The 20,360-nt window shown below is 38.3% G+C and overlaps 1 protein-coding gene across 1 annotated transcript in view; it reads right to left on the minus strand.

Moving 5' to 3' along the window:
- The window catches only part of RNF169 (ring finger protein 169), an 86,631-nt gene that overhangs the window by 2,019 nt on the left and 64,252 nt on the right, over positions 1-20,360 (minus strand). The gene's annotated exons all lie outside the window — the stretch shown is intronic.

Genomic DNA, 20,360 nt, shown 5'->3' on the forward strand with positions numbered 1-20,360 from the left:
CTTAGAGAAATGTAGGGACACCTCACCTTCCTTAATAGGGTGGATACAGTATTAAATCACCTTTACAAACAATACATTTTTTTCCTTTGATTAGGCCCAAACCTCTCCTCAAGCAATCTAAATCAGCTATGAAACAAATATTTAAGAACTTATAAAATGCATAGCAATGCACTAGATTCCTATGCAAGGAGTAAAAATTAAATATAGTCTCTCCCTTAATCCATTACATTTGAGCTTCCAAAGGCCTACATCCTTTGGAATTAAGAGGTTTCAAGAACACATGACTTTTCTTTTTTTGTCTTGTGCATGTATTACATTATGACTTTACAATGCAAACCAAAAACCAAATTACCTATATTATAACATTAATCTTACTGTGTAAGAATTATGTACAGATGACTGTCACCTGCCCCAGAGACTGTAAGTAGGGATTCTTGACTATCTTATTACTCACCTTTGTTTTCTACTCTCCAACTCTTGCCTAATACATGTCTGGTGAGACTAATGCTTTTACAAATGTTTGCAAGAGATATTTTACCTGTGATACAACTCCGCTCTATAAGCATTTAACATACACTTACTATATGCCAGTCACTGATTAGCACTATCTGGGCACTGGAAATACAGAAAAGAATGAGGTACAGTCTAGGTCTTCAAGGAATCAGAGTCCAGTGAAGCAGACAAATAATTCAATACAATACAGTGAAATGGTACAACAAAAAAATTATGCCTAAGAATGGCATAAAAGAGAGAGTTATTAATTACCTGGGATGGAGTGAGAGCAGGGTTGCAAAAGCCTTCCTATGGCATATATATTTTGAAGGATAAATAAGAATTTGCCAGAAGGCAAGATGGACACATGGCCACATAGATGATCCCAAACAGAAATTATTTCCTTGAGTGATTCTATTTAGCTCTGGAATGGAATAATCATATCTACTCTTTTGAGCAAAAGATTTAAAATTTTACTATGCCAGATTAGTTCAGAGAAAACTTATAAAGGAGGTAATAAGGTACATTCCCAGAGTTCCTCTCCTCTCCCTACATCTCTAGTGAAGGCCTAGCCTACCTATTCCAGCATTTCTGTGTTATTCCTCCCATTCAAACCCCTCTCATCCTATGTCTCATAGCCACATCACCTTGCTAGATGGCTCCAATCTGATGAACTAATCTATGCTATGGTATTAATAGGAGAAAATGATGGCCAACCTGTATCACATGTTTGCATTTTACCAAGAAAATTCAACACTGAACCAAAAAATAAAAATAATGTGAGAGTTGTACCATCTGGTGGGAGGTATATTTTGGAGCAAGTAGGAAACTTCAACATTACCCTATAAAGGCAGCTGCTTACAAGTCAGCTTGGTTTGTATTTTACCTAGAATAATACTGAAATTCATTTGCATTCCCAGAACTCACACAAACTGTCAGTGGTGCAAGTTACCCAAAAGTAAACTGTACAGTATGTTAAAATGCTGGGATGAATAACATTTACTTTGGGTCAAGAGGAATGGATATAGAGCTGAAAGAGACAGCATTACTATGTCAAATATGTGACTTGTTTCGCATGATTCCATTGGAGAAACAAGTACAAACTTAAAGGAAAAGATTTCCTGATCAACATAAGAAAGAACTTTATAACTTTCAATAGTAAGAGCAGTTCAATGATATCTGCCTTGGGAAGTACTAAGCTCCATGTCATTAGAGGTGTTCAAACTGAGGCTGGATCTGTACTTTAAGGTCCAAACATTCCAAAATTTAAAATTAGCTTAATATATATACTTTTTAAAAAACAGGCTATGCATCCATTTTGTCAGCAATAACAGTCAAATTTAAAGACGCTGGCGACATGCCCAAGTTATCTGATGTACAAATGACAACTACTTGTTGCTGGGGAGAACTTCTTAACATACCCTCTAAACTTTGTTTTGGTGAGAGAAAAGGCCCAGGGAAGAAACTCACACTTGCAGCACTCAAGCACACAACAAGGACACCTAAATAGTTTCTGACAATCTAAAATCTTTTTGGTAAACCTCAGTATGGCTGAAACCGTCATTATCTCTTCCATTCATTTGATCAGCAGACTTTACTGAGCACCAACTCTGTGCAAAGCACTTGAGACAGGTTGATGAAAAGATAATTTTGACCCACAGAAGCATCCAGTCACTGAAGTTCACCACAACATACCACAAAAGGGCTATAAGAGAGCAGTAATTATACAACTAAACTCTTCAAGTGTTTTCTTTTAAAAGTTTCATAGTTTTATCTCTTACATTTAGGTATCTAAACCAGTTTGACTTAATTTTTGTACATGGTGTGAAGTTGGAGTCCAACTTCATTCTTTAGCATGTGGATATCCAGTAGTCTCAGCACCATATGTGAAGAGACTCTTCTTCCCTCCACTGAATGGTCTTGGCACCATTACTGACAATCAACTGACCACAGATGTATGGGTTTATTTCTGGACTCTCAATTCTATTCCACTGATTGATATATCTTCCCTTATTTCAGAACCATACTATTGATTTCTGTAGCTTTGCGGTAAGTTTTGAAATCAGGAGATGTGAGTCCTCCACCTTTGTTCTTTTTCAGGATTGTTTTAGCTATTTGGGATCCTTTGCAATTCCATATGTGAATTTCAGGGTCAGCTTATTCATTTCTGTGAAAAAAGAGATTGGAATTTAAATAGGTATTGTAATGAATGTGTAAAAAACAAATTGGGAAGTACTGCCATATTAACGATATTAAGTCTTCTAATCCATGAGCACAGAAAATCTTTTCATTTCTTAAAGTCTTCTTTAATTTCTTTCAACGTTTTGTAGTTTTTAGTGTACATGTCTTGCACCTCCTTGGTTAAATTTATTCATAACTATTCTGGGTTTTGTTTTTGTTTTTTTGTTTTTTGATTTTTGTATTTTAATTAATTTATTTTTTATACAGCAGATTCTTATTAGTTATCTATTTTATACACATCAGTGTATACATGTCAATCCCAATTGCCCAATTCATCACACCACCACCCCCACCCCGCCGCCGCTTTCCCCCCTTGGTGTCCATATGTTTGTTCTCTACATCTGTGTCTCAATTTCTGCCCTGCAAACCGGTTCATCTGTACCATTTTTCTAGGTTCCACATATATGTGTTAATATACAATATTTGTTTTTCTCTTTCTGGCTTACTTCACTCTGTATGACAGTCTCTAGATCCATCCACGCCTCTACAAATGACACAATTTCGTTCCTTTTTATGGCTGAGTAATATTCCACTGTATATATGTACCACATCTTCTTTATCCATTCGTCTGTCGATGGGCATTTAGGTTGATTCCTAATTTAGGTTGATGGGTTTTTGTTTTTTTGATGCTACTGTAAATGAAATTACCTCCCTAATTACAGTTTCACATTGTTCACTGCTAATATACAAAAAATGCAACTGATTTTGTGTGGTGATCTTGTATCCTGCAACTTTGCTAAATTTGTTTATTAGCTCTAATAGTTTTTTCATGAATTCCTTAGGATCTTCTACGAATAATACCATATCATCTGTGAATAGAGATGTGAAAGGAAGAATACTTCTTCCTTTGCAATCTGGATGCTTTTTCTTTTCTCCCATTTTTATTGAGATATAATTGACATATAAAAGTGTGTAAGTTTAAGGTGTACAATGTGATGATTTGATAAACTTATACATTGTGAAATGATCACCACAGTAGGGTTGGTTAACACCTCCATCACCTCACATAATCATCATTTCTTTTTTGTGATGAGAATATTTAAGATCTACTCTGTTAGCAATTTTCAAGTATAGAAATACAATATTGTTAACCATTATTGCCATGCTTTGCATTAGATCTCCAGAACTTATTCATCTTATAACTGAAAGTTTGTGACTTTTGACCGACATCTCCCCATTTCCCCATCTCTCATCATTCTACTCTCTGTTTCTATGAGTTTGGCTTTCTTAGAATCCACATATAAAGAATATCATGCAGTATGTGTCTTTCTCTGTCTGACTTACCTCTTAGCATAATGCCCTGAGGTTCCATCCATGTTGTTGCAAATGGCAGGATTTCCTTCTTTCTCCTGGTTAAATAATATAAACACACACACACATACACACACACACACACACCCCCATATCTATCTCACATTTTCTTTATCAATTTATCCACGTATGGACACTTAAAGATTGTTTCCATATCTTGGCTATTGTGAATAATGCTCCAATGAACGTGGGAGTGCAGGTATCTCTTTGAGATCCTGATTTCATTTCTTTGGATACATACCCAGAAGTGGGATTGCTGGATCATATGGTAGTTCTATTTTCAATTTTTTGAGGACCCTCCATACTGTTTTCCACAGTGGCTGCACCAGTTTACATTCCTACTAACAGTGCACAACGGTTCCTTCCCTTTCTCTACATCTTTGCCAACACTCATCATCTCATATTCTTGAGGACAGCCATTCTAACAGGTGTGAGGTGATATCTCATTGTGGTTTTGATTTACATTTCACTGATAATTAGTGATGCTGAGCAACTTTCCATGTAACTGTTGGCCATCTGTATGTCTTCTTTGGAAAACGTTCAGTTCCTCTGCCAATTTTTAACTGGATTGCTTGGAATGTTTGCTTTTGAATTGTATGAGTTCCTTATATATTTTGGATATTAACCCCTTATCAAATAGAAAATTTGCAAATATTTCCTCCCATTCCATAGGTTGCCTTTTCATTTTGTTGATTTTCTTTTGCTGTGCAGAAGCTTTTTAGTCTTATGTAGTCCCACTTACTTATTTTTGCTTTTGTTGCTTAGTGTCATCTCCAAAATACTGTTGTGAGACCAATGTCAAAGAGCTTTCCCCTTATGTCTTTTTTTTACTAATTTTTATTTTTGGCTGTGTTGGGTCTTCATTGCTATGCACGGGCTTTCTCTAGTTGCGGTGAGCGGGGGCTACTCTTTGTTGGGGTGCGCGGGCTTCTCATTGCAGTGGCTTCTTGTTGCAGAGCGCGGGCTCCAGGAGCGCGGGCTTCAGTAGTTGCAGCATGCGGGCCCAGCAGTTGTGGCTCGCAGGCTCTAGGGCGCAGGCTCAGTAGTGGTGGCGCATGGGCTTAGTTGCTCCACAGCATGTGGGATCTTCCCGGACCAGGGCTCAAACCCGTGTCCCCTGCATTGGCAGGCAGATTCTTAACCACTGCGCCACCAGGGAAGTCCCATCATCTTTCATTCTATTAATGTGGTGTATCACATTTACTGATTTACCTATGTTGAACCATCCTTGCAACCCAAGGATAATACCACTTGGTCATGGTGTATGAGCCTTTCAATGTGCTGTTGAATTCAGTTTGCTAATATTCTATTTGGAATATTTGCATCTATATTAATCAGGGATATTGACCTCTAGTTTTCTTTTCTTGTGGTGTCCTTATTTGGCTTTGGTATCAGGGTAATGCTGGATTCATAAAGTGAGTTTAGGAGTGTTCTCTCCCCTACAATTTTTTGGAAGAGTTAGAGAAGGACCAGCATTAAATCTTCTTTAAATGTTTGGTAGAATTCACCAGGGAAACCATCTGGTCTTGGGCTTTTCTTTGTTGGAAGGTATTTTATTACCGATTCAATTTCATTACTAATTTCAATTTCATTACTCAATACTCAATTTCATTACTCTGTTCAGATCTTCTGTTTCTTCATGATTCAATCTTGGTTGGTTGTATGTTTCTAGGAATTTATCCATTTCTTTTAGGTTATCCAATTTGTTGGCATATAATTGTTCACAGTAGTCTCTTGGGATTCTTTGTACTTCTGTGGTATCACCTGTGATGTCTCCTCTTGCATTTCTGATTTTATTTATTTATTTTTTTATTAAATTTATTTATTTATGGCTGTGTTGGGTCGTTTCTGTGCGAGGGCTTTCTCCAGTTGCGGCAAGTGGGGGCCACTCTTCATCGCGGTGCGCGGGCCTCTCACTATCGCGGCCTCTCCTGTTGCGGAGCACAGGCTCCAGACGCGCAGGCTCAGCAATTGTGGCTCACGGACCTAGTTGCTCCGCGGCATGTGGGATCTTCCCAGACCAGGGCTTGAACCTGTGTCCCCTGCATTGGCAGGCAGATTCTCAACCACTGCGCCACCAGGGAAGCCCTGATTTTATTTTTTTGAGCCTTTTTCCTTAGTTAGCCCAGCTAAAAGTTTGGTAATTTTATCTTTTAAAAAAATCAGCTCTCAGTCTCATTGATCTTTTCTATTTTTTTTCTGGTTTCCATTTATTTCTGCTCTGGACTTTGTTATTTCCTTCCTTCTGCAACCTTGGCCTTAATTTGCTCTTCTTTTTCTAGTTCCTTGAGGTATAAAGTTAGGTTCTTTACTTGAGATCTTTCTTTTTTCTTAACATAGGTGTTTATCACTATATATTATGCTTCCCTCTCAGAACTGCTTTTGCTGCATCCCATGAGTTTGGTATGTTGTGTTTCCATTTTTGCTTCTTTCAAGATATTTTTTATTTCCCTTTTGATTTCTTCTTTGACTAACTGGTTGACTAATTGCTGATTAATGCCCCTATATTTGTGAATTTTCCAGTTTTCCTCCTGTTATTCATTTCTAGTTTCACACCATTCTGCTCAGAAAAGATACTTTGTATGATTTCAATCTTCTTAAATTTGCTGACTTGTTTTGTGACTTGTAAAATCTATCCTAGAGAATGTTCCATAGGCACTTGAGAAGAATGTGTATTCTGCTGCTGTTGGATGGAATGTTCTGTATATGTCTGTTTGGTCCATTTGGTCTAAAATATAGTTCAGTTCCAACATTTCCTTACTGATTTCCTGTCTGGATGATCTATCCATTGTTGATTTAAGTAAGCTGCTGGAGTCCTCTACTAATATTGTGTTGTTGTCTATTTCTCCCTTCAGATCTGTTAGTATTTGCTTAATATATTTAGGTGCTCCAATTCTGGGTGCATATATATTTACAACTGTTTTATCTTCTTGATAAATTGACCTCTTTTTCATTATATAATGCCCTTCTTTGTCTGTTGTTACCATTTTTGGCTTAAAGTCCATTTTCTCTGATATAAAATGAGCTACTCCCACTCTCTTTTCCCACTTCAGTTTTCATTTGTATGGAATGTCTTTTCCCACCCTTTCACTTTGAGCCTATGTGTATCAGTAAAGTTGAAGTGAGTCACTAGTAGGCAGCATATAGTTGAGTCTTGTTTTTTTATTCATCCAGCCACTCTATGACCTTTTTTTTTTATTAGTCGTCAATTTTATACACATCAGTGAATACATGTCAATCCCAACAGCCCAATTCATCACACAGACAACCCCCCACCGTTTTCTCCCCTTGGTGTCCATACATTTGTTCTCTACATCTGTGTCTCAATTTCTGCCCTGCAAACCAGTTCATCTGTACCATTTTTCTAGGTTCCACATATATGCGTCAATATACGATATTTGTTTTTCTCTTTCTAACTTACTTCACTCTGTATGACAGTCTCTAGATCCATCCATGTCTCTACAAATGACCCAATTTCGTTCCTTTTTATGGCTGAGTAATATTCCATTGTATATATGTACCACATCTTCTTTATCCATTCATCTGTCGATGGGCATTTAGGTTACTTCCATGACCTGGCTATTGTAAATAGTGCTGCAATGAACATTGGGGTGCATGTGTCTTTTTGAATTATAGTTTTCTCTGGGTATATGCCCAGTAGTGGGATTGCTGGGTCATATGGTAATTCTATTTTTCGTTCTTTAAGGAACCTCCATACTGTTCTCCAAGGTGGCTGTATCAATTTACATTCCCACCAACAGTGCAAGACGGTTCCCTTTTCTTCACACCCTCTCCAGCATTTGTTGTTTGTACATTTTCTGATGATGCCCATTCAAACTGGTGTGAGGTGATACCTCATTGTAGTTTTGATTTGCATTTCTCTAATAATTAGTGATGTTGAGCAGCTTTTTATGTGCTTCTTGGCCATCTGTATGTCTTCTTTGGAGAAATGTCTACTTAGGTCTTCTGCCCATTTTTGGATTGGGTTGCTTGTTTCTTTAATATTGAGCTGCATGAGCTGTTTATATATTTTGGAGATTAATCCTTTGTCCGTTGATTCGTTTGCAAATATTTTCTCCCATTCTGAGGGTTGTCTTTTCGTCTTGTTTACAGTTTCCTTTGCTGTGCAAAAGCTTTGAAGTTTCATTAGGTCCCATTTGTTTATTTTTGGTTTCATTTCCATTACTCTAGGAGGTGGATCAAAAAAGATCTTGCTGTGATGTATATGTCAACGAGTGTTCTTCCTATGTTTTCCTCTAAGAGTTTTATAGTGTCCGGTCTTACATTTAGGTCTCGAATCCATTTTGAGTTTATTTTTGTGTGTGGTGTTAGGGAATGTTCTAATTTCATTCTTTTACATGTAGCTGTCCAGTTTTCCCAGCACCACTTATTGAAGAGACTGCCTTTCCTGCATTGTATATCCTTGCCTCCTTTGTCATAGATTAGTTGACCATAGGTGCGTGGGTTTATCTCTGGGCTTTCTATCTTGTTCCATTGATCTATATTTCTGTTTTTGTGCCAGTACCATATTGTCTTGATTACTGTAGTTTTGAAGTATACTCTGAAGTCAGGGAGCCTGATTCCTCCAGCTCCGTTTTTTCCCTCAAGACTACTTTGGCTATTCGGGGTCTTTTGTGTTTCCATACGAATTTTAAGATTTTTTGTTCTAGTTCCGTAAAAAATGCCACTGGTAATTTGATAGGAATTGCACTGAATCTGTAGATTGCTTTGGGTAGTACAGTCATTTTCACAATATTGATTCTTCCAACCCAAGAACATGGTATATCTCTCCACCTGTTGGTATCATCTTTAATTTCTTTCATCAGTGTCTTATAGTTTTCTGCATACAGATCTTTTGTCTCCCTAGGTAGGTTTATTCCTAGGTATTTTATTCTTTTTGTTGCAGTGGTAAATGGGAGTGTTTCCTTAATTTCTCTTTCAGATTTTTCATCATTAGTGTATAGGAATGCAAGAGATTTCTGTGCATTAATTTTGTATCCTGCTACTTTACCAAATTCATTGATTAGCTCTAGTAGTTTTCTGGTGGCATCTTTAGGATTCTCTATGTATAGTATCATGTCATCTGCAAACAGTGACAGTTTTACTTCTTCTTTTCCAATTTGGATTCCTTTTATTTCTTTTTCTTCTCTGATTGCTGTGGTTAGGACTTCCCAAACTATGTTGAATAATAGTGGTGAGAGTGGACATCCTTGTCTTGTTCCTGATCTTAGAGCAAATGCTTTCAGTTTTTCACCACTGAGAATGATGTTTGCTGTGGGTTTGTCATATATGGTATTTATTATGTTGAGGTAGGTTCCCTCTATGCCCACTTTCTGGAGAGTTTTTATCATAAATGGGTGTTGAATTTTGTCAAAAGCTTTTTCTGCATCTATTGAGATGATCAGATGGTTTTTCTTCTTCAATTTGTTAATATGGTGTATCACATTGATTGATTTACATATATTGAAGAATCCTTGCATCCCTGGGATAAATCCCACTTGATCATGGTGTATGATCCTTTTAATGTGTTGTTGGATTCTGTTTGCTAGTATTTTGTTGAGGATTTTTGCATCTATATTCATCAGTGATATTGGTCTGTAGTTTTCTTTTTTTGTAGTCTCTTTGTCTGGTTTTGGTATCAGGGTGATGGTGGCCTCATAGAATGAGTTTGGGAGTGTTCCTTCCTCCACAATTTTTTGGAAGAGTTTGAGAAGGATGGGTGTTAGCTCTTCTCTAAATGTTTGATAGAATTCACCTGTGAAGCCATCTGGTCCTGGACTTTTGTTTGTTGACAGATTTTTAATCACAGTTTCAATTTCATTACTTGTGACTACTCTGTTCATATTTCCTATTTCTTCCTGGTTCAGTCTTGGAAGGTTATACCTTTCTAAGAATTTGTCCATTTCTGCCAGGTTGTCCATTTTATTGGCATAGGGTTGCTTGTAGTAGTCTCTTAGGATGCTTTGTATTTCTGCAGTGTCTGTTGTAACTTCTCCCTTTTCATTTCTAATTTTATTGATTTGAGTCCTCTCCCTCTTTTTCTTGATGAATCTGGCTAATGGTTTATCAATTTTGTTAATTTTCTCAAAGAACCAGCTTTTAGTTGTATTGATCCTTGCTATTGTTTTTTTGTTTCTATTTCATTTATTTCTGCTCTGATCTTTATGATTTCTTTCCTTCTAACTTCGGGTTTTGTTTGTTCTTCTATCTCTAGTTCCTTTAGGTGTAAGGTCAGATTGTATATTTGAGATTTTTCTTGTCTCTTGAGCCTATACAAGTAGGCTTGTATAGCTATAAACTTCCCTCTTAGAACTGCTTTTGCTGCATCCCATAGGTTTTGGATCGTGGTGTTTTCATTGTCATTTGTCTCTAAGTATTTTTTGATTTACTCTTTGATTTCTTCATTGATCTCTTGGTTATTTAGTAACGTACTGTTTAGCCTCCATGTGTTTCTGTTTTTTACGTTTTTTTCCCTGTAATTCATTTCTAATCTCATAGCTTGTGGTCAAAAAAGATACTTGATATGATTTCAATTTTCTTAAATTTACTGTGGCTTGATTTGTGACCCAAGATGTGATCTATCCTGCAGAATGTTCCGTGTGTACTTGAGAAGGAAGTGTAATCTGCTGTTTTGGGATGGAATGTCCTATAAATATCAATTAAATCTATCTGGTCTATTGTGTCATTTAAAGCTTCTGTTTCCTTATTTATTTTCATTTTGGATGATCTGTCCATTGGTGTAAGTGAGGTGTTAAAGTCCCCCACTATGATTGTGTTACTGTCGATTTCCTCTTTTAGAGCTGTTAGCAGTTACCTTATGTATTGAGGTGCTCCTATGTTGGGTGCATATATATTTATAATTGCTATATCTTCTTCTTGGATTGATCCCTTGATCATTATGTAGTGTCCTCCCTGGTCTCTTGTAACATTCTTTATTTTAAAGTCTATTTTATCTGATATGAGTATTGCTACTCCAGCTTTCTTTTGATTTCCATTTGCATGGAATATCTTTTTCCATCCCCTCACTTTCAGTCCATATGTGTCCCTAGGTCTGAAGTGGGTCTCTTGTAGACAGCATATATATGGGTCTTGTTTTTGTATCCATTCAGCAAGCCTGTGTCTTTTGGTTGGAACATTTAATCCATTCACGTTTAAGGTAATTATCGATATGTATGTTCCTATGACCATTTTGTTAATTGTTTTGGGTTTGTTTTTGTAGGTCCTTTTCTTCTCTTGTGTTTCCCACTTAGAGAAGTTCCTTTAGCATTTGTTGCAGAGCTGATTTTGTGGTGCTGAATTCTCTTAGCTTTTGCTTGTCTGTGAAGCTTTTGATTTCTCCATGGAATCTGAATGAGATCCTTGCTGGGTAGAGTAATCTTGGTTGTAGGTTCTTCCCTTTCATCACTTTAAGTATATCATGCCACTCCCTCTGGCTTCTAGAGTTTCTGCTGAGATATCAGCTGTTAACCTTATGTGAGTTCCCTTGTATGTTATTTGTTGTTTTTCCCTTGCTGCTTTCAATAATTTTTCTTTGTCTTTAATTTTTGCCAGTTTGATTACTATGTGTCTCAGCATGTTTCTCCTTGGGTTTATCCTGTATGGGACTCTCTGTGCTTCCTGGACTTGGGTGGCTATTTCCTTTCCCATGTTAGGGAAGTTTTTGACTATAATCTCTTCAAATATTTTCTCGGGTCCTTTCTCTCTTCTGTCTTCATTTCTTTTCATTCTTTTTTCTTTATTCTGTTCTACCGCAGTGAATTCCACCATTCTGTCTTCCAGGTCACTTATCCGTTCTTCTGCCTCAGTTATTCTGCTATTGATTCCTTCTAGTGTAGTTTTCATTTCAGTTATTGTATTGTTCATCTCTGTTTGTTTGTTATTTAATTCTTCTAGGTCTTTTTTAAACATTTCTTGCATCTTCTCGATCTTTGCCTCCATTCTTTTTCCGAGATCCTGGATCATCTTGACTATCATTATTCTGAATTCTTTTCCTGGAAGGTTACCTATCTCCACTTCATTTAGTTTTTTTTTCTGGAGTTTTATCTTGTTCCTTCATCTGGTACATAGCCCTCTGTCTTTTCATCTTGTCTATTTTTCTGTGAATGTGGTTTTTGTTCCACAGGCTGCAGGATTGTAGTTCTTCTTGCTTCTGCTGTCTGCCCTCTGGTGGATGAGGCTATCTAAGAGGCTTGTGCAAGTCCACTCTATGCCTTTTGATTGGAGAATTTAATCCATTTACATTTAGAGTGATTATTGATAGGTAAGGATTTACTAATGTCATCTTAGTCATTGTTTTCTAGCTGTTTTGTAGTTCTCTTGTTCCTTTATCCCTCTCTTGTGGCCTTCCTTTGTGAATTGATGATTTTCTATAGAGGTATGCTTTGGTTCCCTTTTTATTTTATGTGAATCCACTGTAGGTTTTTGCTTTGTGGCTATCATGAGGTTTACATAAAACATCTTATAGATATAAGAGTCTATTTTACGCTTGATAACAACTTAACTTCGATCGCATACAAAACTTTACCCTTTTACTCTCCTCCATTTTGTTTCTAATGTCACAAAACATCCATTTTGTTTCTAATGTCACAAAACATTTCAATGTCACAAAACACTTGATGTCTTTTTATATTGTGTATTCATTAACAAATTAGTTTAGCTATAGTTATTTTTAATACTCTTGTCCTTTTAACATTTATACTAGAGTTAAGTGGTTAACATATCACCATGTTAACATTATTAAAGTATTCTTAATTTGACTATATACTTACCTTTACCAGAGTGTTGTATATTTTCATATGTTTTCATGTTACTAATTAGTATAATTTTGTTTCAGCCTGAAGAACTCCTTTCAGCATTTCTTGTAAGGCAGGTCTAGTGGTGGTGAACTCCCTCAGCTTTTGTGTGTCTGGGAAAGTCTTTACCTCTCCTTCATATATGAAGTGCAACTTTACTAGACAGAGTATTTTGGTTGGCAGTTTTTTTTTTTCCTTTCAGTGCTCTGAATATATCATCCTACTCTTCTGGACTGTATCGTTTCTGTTGAGAATTCTACTGATAGCCTTATGTGAGTTCCCTTGTAAGTTATAATCCTTTTCTCTTGCTGCTTTTAAGATGCTCACTTTGTCTTTTATATTTGACAGTTTTATCATAATGTGTCTGTTGAGCCATACCCTGTAGGCCTGCAAGCCCTGTACTTGCCTGGCCTCAAGACGGAAGAAAGATCCCAGAGTCAGCAACAGAGACATCAACAGTTTAATGGGATTAAACAGGGATCTCACATGTCTGAAGCAAGGTCCTGGAGTGACACCCCACTGGGTGCAGCAGACAGTGGGCAAGACATGGCAGTGGTCTTCACTACGAGGGGGAGAGGAAGGTTACCAGTTATAGGGGGAATTGATGTCAGGTTGGCTCATCAGTTACCAGGGAAACGAGCAGAGGAGCATGCCCCTTACTGCCCCTTTGATAAGCTATCATGGTGGAGATGTTCTGATCTAAAGATTAGAACAATCACTAGATGGGGAGGGGGGAGGGGGTACAAGTATATAGGCATTTACTGATTAGGCTCTATGATTAAGAGGGAAGGTCGGTTATGTGAGTAGGGTGTAGGTGAAGCAGGGACTGGTTGAGCAGGGGATGTACAGAGAGCAAGAGAACAGCCATCTTGGGTGGCCTGATAATACAGTGTCTTGGAGAGAATGGCTTTAAGTTGAGTTTGTTTGGTGACCTATGAGCTTCACAAACTTAGATATCCAAATCTCTCCCCAGATTTGGGAAGTTCTCAGCTCTTATTAATTAATTAATTTAGTTTTACATCTTTATTGGAGTATAATTGCTTTACAGTGTTGTGTTAGTTTCTACTGTACAACAAGGTGAATCGGCTATACGTATACATATATCCCCATATCTTGTAGCTCATTGAGCTTCCTTAAAACAGCTAATTTGAAGTCTTTGTTGGATAAATCACAGATCTCCATGTTTTTTGGGATCCAATACTGGAAGACTGTTGTGATCTTTTGATGCTGTCATGTTTCCTTGATTTTTCATGTTCCTTGACGTTTTGCATTGCTGTCCTCACATTTGAAGTAGCAGTCACCTCCTCTGAACTTTACTAACTGCCTTCAGGAGAGAAAAACCTTCCAACAGCTTTGGTAGGGATGCTGGGATTTTCTCAGATCTTCTATGGATACATCAGCTCCTTGCTTTCTCCCTCTGTGGCAAAATTCTCAAGTTTGTATGCCTTCTCTTGATCCTCCAACACACCAGGCCGAAAGCTGACAGCCTCCATTTTGTTTTCCCAAGGGTGGCAATAAAGCTCATTTGTGGTCTCTCCCTTGCCCACGGATTCTAGCTGGCTTTCTACACATGCTTACTGGCCATCTGCCAAAACTCGCTCACTGCCACTGGGAGCATGCACAAGGAACTGGCCACAGGGTGGAAGCATGTGTGAATGAGGCATGTGGAGCGATGGGAGTGCCCATGGGCCAGTTGGGAGGATCCACAGGTGAGGCTTCCCCAGTGACTTGTGGGTGGAGTCTGTAATGTAGTTAGTAAGATCCTCATCCCTTTAATGCCCTCTGAGAGTCCTATCTGCTGCTTTCCCAGACTCTTCCTTCCCCTAGGTCATGTAGATCATGATTCAATACTCTGGTTGAGGCAGGAGAGAAATGGGCTTCTTATACAGTTGGAGAAGCCAGGTGTTCACTCACATGCTCTTACTTTCTCCCACAGGGGCAATCACCAGCCAGGAAAATCTCTCTTGAACCTGAGTTCTGCTGCCTTGGGGTAGGGGTGATGCAGGTTAAGTCAAAGTGTTTCTCTTACCCTCTCTAATGCATCAAAGCTTGTACTTTTTTTCCTCCAATGGTGTGCTGGAATATAGATTCATAAAGGATATTGGTCTGTAGTTTTCTTTTCTTGTGATGTCTGCATATAGCTTTGGTATCAGGGTAATACTGGCTTCAAAGAATGAATGAGTCGGGAAGTGTTCACTCCTCTTCTAATTTTTGAAAGAGTCTGAGAAACATTCATGTTGATTCTTTTTTAAATGCTTGGTAGTAACACCAGTGAAGCCATCTGGTCCTGGGCTTTTCTTTGCCAGATGTTTTTTGATTACTGGTTCAACCTTTTCACTTGTTATAGGTCTATTCAGATTTTCAATTTCTTCTTGAATCAGTTAGGTATTTTGTTTCTAGCTAGGTATACAGTATTATTCAAGTCTTCTATATCCTTTGTTTATCTTTCATCTGTATAGTCTACCCATCATTGAAAGTGGGTGTTAAAGTCTCCAACTATTAATATTAAAATGTCTATTATTTCCCTTAATTCTTTCAGTTTTTGCTTCACATAATTTATGGACCCATAATTAGGTGTACATGTGTTTACAGCTGTTATATCTTCTTGCGGATTGACCCTTTTATAATTATACAATGCCTCTCTTTGTCTCTTGTAATAATTTTTGTCCTGAGGTCTACGTTGTCTGATATTGTATAGCTATTCTAGTTCTCTTTTGGTCACTGTTTACATCTTTCACTTTCAACCTACCTCTGTCTCTGGATCTAAAGTGAGTCTCATCATATATTTGGACTATACTGTTTTAAAATCCATTCTGCCAATCTCTGCCTTTTAATTGGAGAGTTTAATTCATTTACATTTAATGTAATTACTGATAAGGAAGGACTTCTGCAATTTTTCTATTTATTTTCTGTATGTCTTATACCTTTTTTGTTCCACAATGTCTCCATTAATGCCTTCTTTTGTGTTAGATATCTTCTACTGTACCATTTTGATTTCCTTCTTATTTCTTTAACTATGTATGTTTTAGTTATTTTCTTAGTGGTTGCCCTGGGGAATTACAATTAACATCTTAATTGAAAACAATATATTTCAAATTAATACCAACTCAATTTCAATAGCATACATAAACTTCATTCCTATATAACTATATTCCCCCAATGTTGTTATTGTCACATGAAGAGTCACAAAAATCATGAATGTGAAAATATCGTGTAAACCATCAACATAATATATAGATATTATTATTGTAGTATTTGGTCAGGTTAAGATGCTTCAATGCTGGCTGAGAATCATCAGCAGTAAACTTGATAATGTTCCTAAGATTTAAGAGCTCAAACAATACTTTTGCTAAAAAATAGAGGAAGTAACTACTCCTCCCACCTTTGTGCACATCCATTTCTATATTCCCAAACCCTCATACAGTGCCTAGCACACAGTGGATATATCCAATAAATTTCTTATAAGTGAATAAAAATATATACAGAAATGCCTATGACATCCTTAAGGAAAGGAAAGAAAACTTCATCATTTATTAGGAATCTATTATCTGTCAGGCATTGTGTGTTTTAAATATACTGTATCTCATTTAATCCATATAGAAACCCTATAAATCAGCATCCTCAATTTACAGACAAAGAACTGAAGGAAGTGATTTTTCCAGGTCACACAGCTGAAGCCAAAGTTTAAACCTGTATCTCCAAGACTCTAAGGCCTGTGCTCTTTCTACCACAGCATACTGATCTTACATTCTACTCTACTCTGCCATAGAATAGACCCAGCACGTCTAGAGAAGTTCTCTCTTCCAAACACATAATGAAGTCATAAACAAGAGACAGCAGCATTGTCTGAAAGGCAACTAGCTTAAAATTTCCACTGCCAAGGGACCAGATGGTTTCTGGGATTTCTAGTTAAGCTAAAAATACCCACAACCACAATGCATCTGACTTACAAGCAAAGAAAAGGAGGAGCAGCCAGTATAAACATGCAGCTGGAAAGCTAGAAGATTTAATGCTTATAAAACACTGCTTAAAGGGTTTTCAAATGGTATTACATGATATAAAACATTAGATAGCTCATGTTATTAATTGCTCACTCATCACTCTCTCTGTCTCTCACATACCCATACCACATTAGTTTTTTAATCAAACTCTCAGGGGTCTGGCAGAGCTGAGTTCCACCAAGAAGCTGAAGGTCTGAGAGGATCCTCCTCCCAGCCCCTAGCCTGGGTGTGTGAGGCCTCCCACCCCCACACACGTACTTGAATAAAAGCAGCAGCTTCCTTAGGCCTAGCTGTAGCTGCCATGCACCCAGAAATGGGTAAGATTTTGTTACGATCCTTCCGTTGTATATTTATTGTTGGGTTATCTGCCTTGTGTATACTAGCATTCTTTCTTTCTTTTTTTTTAACTAACTAACTTATTTATTTATTTGTGGCTGCATTGGGTCTTCGTTGCGGTGCACGGGCTTCTCATTGCGGTGGCTTCTCTTGTTGCGGAGCACAGGCTCTAGGCGGGCGGGCTTCGGTAGTTGTGGCACATGGGCTCCAGTACTTGTGGCTCACGGGCTCTAGAGCACAGGCTCAGTAGTTGTGGCGCACAGGCTTAGTTGCTCCGCGGCATGTGGGATCTTCCCGGACCAGGGCTCGAACCCGTGTCCACTGCATTGGCCGGCGGATTCTTAACCACTGCGCCACCAGGGAAGTCCCTCTTTCTTTTTTTAAAGTGTAAAATTTAATGGTTTTTAGTATATTCACAGAGTTATTTAACCATCACCACAATTTTAAAACATTTTCATCACCTCATAAAAAAACCTCATACCCTTTAGCTATTACTCCTAAACCCCGCCTTCTCCTCCAGCCCTAAGCAACCACTGATCTAATTTCTGTCTCTACATGTTTGCCTATTCTGGACATGCACTAGTATTTGTTTGCTGATGGATAGGAACATTGTTTCCACAGCTGTATTTCAAAAGGCCTAGAGTAATGCAAAAGGATTTGAGTCCCCTCAAACAACAGGATAACTGGACAGCTTCTTACCCACCTCTGTACAACCTTGTGTTTTTTTAGAACAAGACAGGGTATAAATTCTTTAAACAAACAGAAGGAAGGAAGCCTTCTGTTGTAAAGGTAGATCATTTCAAGACAAAGAGCTAAGCACAGAGCCTTCTGTCACAGGGTTCTGACAATGGTTTGCTAGAAAGAGCACAGGTTTGGAGTCAAGAGAGACCTGAGTTCCAATTCCATCTCTGTCACTCTACTCAGGTGAGAAGTTCTGGGGCGAGTTACTTAACCTCTTTGAACTGCATTTTCCTTAGCTGAAAAATGAGAATGTTATAAATCTTATAGGATTAATGTAAGAACTAAAGGAAACGAGGTCTGTAAAGTACTGAACATGGCAGGAAGCCCTGGGAAAAAGCTAGTTCCCTGATGCTACCCTTCACCATCCTGCCAGACCCCTCTGAAAACCACCAGTATATTCCTATTTTAGTATGGCAGAGAGATTACTGACACCTCTAAAACCTGCTCCTTAAATTCCACATCACTTCTGCTTAAGCTATCTTCCTTTTCCATCTGTACTCCATACTCTTAACAAGATTTGTCCACTTAACCAGCTCATCCACTTGATTCGTTTCTATTCTTTTATCCCTCCCCCAACACACACACACGCATACACACGCACACACACGCACACACACGACCTGCCCCAGGCCATCATCAAGCCTTGTGATTTCTTTTAAATCGCTACCTCATTTTTCTCTCATAGTCTCCTATCCCTCATGGTTAATGTTTGGACTATTCCCCACACATAACTTGCTAAGTCTAATCCTGAGATTTTTACAGAACTCACTAACTGCCCTTACCCTTTCCTTTTCATGCCCTGGTCACATTTCCTCCACCTTTTAAAACCCTGCTCTAAGCCACTTCTAGACACTTCAGTTTTAGAGGTGAAAAGAATCTTAAGAAATCATTCAGGGAAATCCCCTGCCCAGCAATAGGTAGGGCATAACAACTTGCATTTTACATAAATGATACAGAAGGAGGTCAACTGATTTTACTCAAGCTCACACCACTACTTCCCTAAAACTCCCTAGACTGGTTTCTCCACCCTCACCTCTCTGGTTTGCCTCCTTTCATCAATTCTAAAGCTAGTCCTCCAGGGCTTCCCTGGTGGTGCAGTGGTTAAGAATCCGCCTGCCAATGCAGGAGACACAGGTTCAAGCCCTGGTCCAGTAAGATCCCACATGCCGCGGAGCAACTAAGCCTGCGCGCCACAACTACTGAGCCTGCGCTCTAGAGCCCACGAGCCACAATTACTGAAGCCCGCGTGCCTAGAGCCCACGCTCCGCAACAGGAGAAGCCACCGCGATGAGAAGTCCATGCACCACAAGGAAGAGTAGCCCCCACTCACTGCACCTAGAGAAAGCCCGTGCACAGCAACGAAGACCCAACACAGCCAAAAATAAAATAAATTAATTAAAAAATAATAAAGCTAGTCCTCCAGTATCACATCATTTATGTGTCTGGTATCTGTCTGCTGAAAACATTTATATTTTCATTCATTCATTTTAAAAAAGAGGAACAAGTCTGCATATTTTAATTCACTCCAACACTGGCTGGGCATGCAGTTAATATGACTGAGTCTGCAGTCAGTCTCTGTCTCTATCTCTCCTTACACACACACCTTAGAGGAAGCACAGACACTTCAGGTCTCTTTTGCTGCACCCCACTCTGAACCACAGACTCAGGCTTAAAGTATTTGGACATTAGAAAACAAAATAATGTAGTTAATTTCTACTTAATTAAGGCTTAATTATTACTCAGTGTAACACAGATTTTTCTTTTACAGAATCTATAAAAAGGATCCTCATAAGCTACTGCTAATGTATTAAACAGCTAAAGGCAACTTTATAGTATAAAAGCTTTATCAATGTGGTTATTAGACTCCCCCTAAATCCCATATTAATCCTATGGAATCTAGTCTAAACAACAGCCACCAGCCAATCTGTTTCCTCCACAGCTCTCAGAGTCCTCCCTCCTAGAGACTGCAAGTTTGACAATTCTGACAAAGCCCCCTTTAACCTACCCAAGGGCACAAGACCTATCTCATTAAACATTCCACAAGTATTTATTGAGCCTCTACTATGTGCCAGGCACTGTACTAAGTACTGTGAATACAATGGTAAACAAGATTTTTGTCCCTGCTTGCAAAGGATTTAAAGCCTAGTGGGAAAATGGGCAGAGGCAGCATAGGGATCTATAAGAAAGTCATGGGGGACAAAAGGGTATAGTGGAAAGAGCCAAGAAATCTCAGTTCTAACTCATCGTCCTACTACTCTAGCAGTCTAAGATTTGGCAAGCCATGGTCTCTCCCTGAGCTTTAGTCTTCTCACCCATAAAACAAAGGAATTAGATAAAACAATATTTAAGATCCTTTTCAGTTCTAAGAGTTCTAAAAGAAGATAACAACAAAATAGCAGCAGCTATACTCACTGAAGGCTTATCATATGCCGGTAATCTCACCATT

The sequence above is a fragment of the Balaenoptera musculus genome, chromosome 8 (assembly GCF_009873245.2).
Source record: "Balaenoptera musculus isolate JJ_BM4_2016_0621 chromosome 8, mBalMus1.pri.v3, whole genome shotgun sequence".
NCBI lineage: Eukaryota > Metazoa > Chordata > Mammalia > Artiodactyla > Balaenopteridae > Balaenoptera > Balaenoptera musculus.